Here is a 3,464-nt window from a genome sequence, read left to right on the forward strand (position 1 = left end):
CGACTCCTTTGAGGTTTTCGATGAAGAGCAGGCAGTAGCCAGCGTCTCGTTCGCGTTCCTTAAGTTTGCACCTCCCCATCGCGATCTGGAAAGACTGCAGGCGCTTTCGGGTCGGTGGTGCCATCGTAGATGGGAAATTTGATCTTCCCTGGGTCCGAGACGTTGGTCTCAGTAATCCAGGCAGTGAACGGGGTTTTGCGTGCTTCCTCGAGAAGTCTGTCGATCTCGGGTGCAGCGCTTGTCGCGTGGTGGATTTGTGATTTCACCGCTTTCACCTCCGCTGCGGTTTTTGCGATGTACTCGCGGAGATCGTGGATCTCATCAGGATTTCTGGCAGCCATGCGAGCTTGTCTGTGTTGGCTGCGGTGGATCCTGGCCTGCTTTTCGGCCAGCTCCTCCTGTTCTACCCAATAGAGGTTTTCTTCTTCCTCGGTCATGGGTCTTCCGAAGGACGCGTCCTGCCGAGCGGACTGGCTTCGCGTTCTTCTTGGGTGGATGTCAGCACCGTCGTCCGAGTGATCGGGCTGGTCGGTTATATCCAGGTCGATGCGCTCGATTTCTTCTCCTTCATTGCTCTCGGTAGGAGGTGGAAGGTTCTCCGCAGTTGGCTGTGCACCTAGCTGGAGCATTTCATCAGGGTTTTGGCCTGAGGAAGCCTTGTCCGCGTGTGCAGCTAGATTGCCCGGAGTCTCGAAATCAAGTCTTCTACCGCTGTGGGCTCTTGTGGTCCCGCGCGGGGGTTTGCTCCTGGTCTTTGCCGTTAAGGTTTCCACCTGTTTTGCGAGAGAGGCCACGAGTTTTCCTTGTTCGTCCGACATTTTCTGAGCAGAGGCGAATATTTCCTTCATCTGGTCTAGTATCGTGGTGTCGGCAGTGACCGTTGATACGTTTCCAGCTGGAGTTTTATCAGTGTTGGCATCGACGAGAGTCCCGTCATGCGTTTGCGGGTCTTTGTCAGCGTTGGTCGTCATATCGGACTGAGCGTGTGTGGTTGCGAGAGAGATAGATCCGTACCCCCCCTCCTTCTAGCGCCAAACTGTGGAAAACGAAATTCGAACAGTCGAGTTTTGTTAATCAGAGAAAAGCCAAGTTAACCTAGCCTTCCCTGAAGGTCCCGGTTATCTGTTGGGCCACACACGACACGATCAATATGAAAGAATAAAATGAAAATAAGCAGAAAAAGAGAATAAGAGGATCTTATTTCCGAATTCGCGTTTGAGAGTGAACAGCAAGTAAAGACCTAGGCTACAAGAGCTGTCGGTTCGTTCGCTAGTCTAGCGACCTAAATCTAAACTAGTTGAGTCGCAGCTCGATTAGTAAAACGGAAAAAGATGCCTAAATTTCTCTAAGTGCTAAGTTGCTCTGATGTGCTCCGATCTCTTCTTCCTAGGTCCTCTTTATATACTCCTCCTTAGGTCGGTTTACCTCTTCTTGGGCCGGATTTGTCGCGAAGCGGGCTTTTCCATATTTCCTTCTTCTTTGTGATTATCTTCGGAAATTTGACATTTATCTCTTTCCGCGGATGAGATAAACCGTCATACCAGTCTTTGAGCTCAAGTCTTTTGGGACCATAGATGGGCTGTTGTCTGCAATTCGGACACTCTTTGGGCCGTATCGAGACTTAACCATTTTTACGTTTTTACTCGCGAAGTAGCCGTTGGTATAGGCATGGTTCGTCCAACGGAACCCTGTTTCTTCGCATAGCCGAGGTAGTTAAGTTAACTGTAACCTGCTATACTACGAAGAATAGGAATCCGTTCGAGAGACATAACCTTCCCAACTTCCCGAATACTTTCGACGATGTTTTTTAGACGGAACATTGGTGTCGTATCTACGGACCCGAAGACTGAGTTACGGAAACTTCGGACGAAGATGCATGGTTATTGGATGGGACCGGGTTTGGAATGGTCCACGGAGAATTGGCCGCGCTCGCCGGGCGAGCTGATCCGTGCCATGGTCGAGCTCGCCGGCGAGCCGACCGGCATCACGGTCGTGCTCGCTGGGCGAGCTGGCTCGTGTCGCGGCCGAGCTCGCCGGCGAGTCGACCGGCAACACGGCCGTGCTCGCCGGGCGAGCTGGCTCGTGTCATGGTCGAGCTCGCCGGGCGATCCGTTTCGGCTATTCGTTTTCTCGGCTTTTGAAGTTTTGACTGAGATTCGGTTTTTCTGAGGACTTTCGGACATTGATTCCGTCGTGACCGATTTTGACCCCAACAGTCATCAATCTTCCTAGTGTCCATGCTGTTCACCTTCTTGGAACGGTCAGTCTCCTCGTTTTTGTTGGACGAACTAGCTGCCATGTTCTCTATTAGCGCGTGAGCTCCTTCCGTGGTTTGAGTCATGAAATCTCCATTGCTCGCTGTGTTTAGAGCATTGCGGAACTCCCATTCCACACCATCGTAGAAGATTCCTAGGACATGGTCATCGTCAAACTCGTGATGAGGACACTCTCTGAGGGTATCACTGAACCGTTCCCACACTTCGTTGAAAGGTTTATTAGCGAGTTGCTTGAAGGAGGAGATCTTGTTCCTTAGGGCAGCTGTTTTGGCTTTCGTGTAGAAGTGTCCCAAGAAAGCTGCTCTAACCTGTTTCCAAGAAGTTAGAGACCCTGTAGGTAATGACTTAAGCCATCGTGAAGCCTTGTCCGCTAAAGAGAATGGAAACAACATGCATTTGATGTAGTCGGGTGGGACGCTGTTTGCACGAGTGAAACTGCATATCTCTTCAAAAGCTTCAATGTGTTCCACCGGTATCTCAGCTGACAGTCCATGGAACATCTTTCTCTGGACAAGATTGATCATACCGGGTTTTATCTCAAAGTCTGCCCTTTGACATGGTGGTGGAGCGATAGCAGAGCGCGTAGCAGGGATGTTACGCAGTAGGTTTCTCTCACCAATTGGGACAGGTTGTTCCCGCTGTGCAGTCAGTTGCTGCGCTGCGATTGTTTGCTGCAACTCTTGCATCTGTTGCATCTGCTGTTGCAACTGTTGCATAGAAGCGGCCATTTGTTCTGGAGTGTCGAAGTCGGCCATTGTTGCAGTAATTGATTTTTGTTGACGGTTGGTTATTTCTAAGCTTGCGAGTTCCTGATTTGTAAGCGAAATTAAGTCCCCTTGTGTATTGCTCCGAGTATATCTACTAGTCATACACCTGGGTCATTAACTGCAAAAAGGATTAAACAAATTAGAAGTTTTAGACTAAATATATAACCGAAAAATAAAGGTAAAAAGCTGGTCCCCGTCGCAACGGCGCCAAAAATTGATACACTAAAATTGGATATTTGCTACTGTCAAGTTAACAGTGTAGTTGTAATATCTTTAGATTCAATTCCAGAGGATCAGTTCACACTTTATCTTCATGGGATCAAAATTTAGGTAAAACGAAGTGGGGCTTTTTAATAAAGTAATAACTTAAATAACAAGTAACAAGATTAGGTTGTTTTGAATTGATTAAAAGGCGCTAGTC

General features: G+C 48.7%; 1 non-coding gene across 1 annotated transcript; it reads left to right on the forward strand.

The window, feature by feature from the left end:
• Positions 1-2,429: 2,429 nt before the first annotated feature.
• Positions 2,430-2,536, forward strand: LOC125582800. The gene has a single exon (XR_007320252.1). It is a non-coding gene; the product is annotated as a small nucleolar RNA R71 (small nucleolar RNA).
• The last annotated feature ends 928 nt before the right edge of the window (positions 2,537-3,464 follow it).

Source organism: Brassica napus, chromosome C2 (assembly GCF_020379485.1).
Source record: "Brassica napus cultivar Da-Ae chromosome C2, Da-Ae, whole genome shotgun sequence".
In the NCBI taxonomy this organism is placed as follows: domain Eukaryota; kingdom Viridiplantae; phylum Streptophyta; class Magnoliopsida; order Brassicales; family Brassicaceae; genus Brassica; species Brassica napus.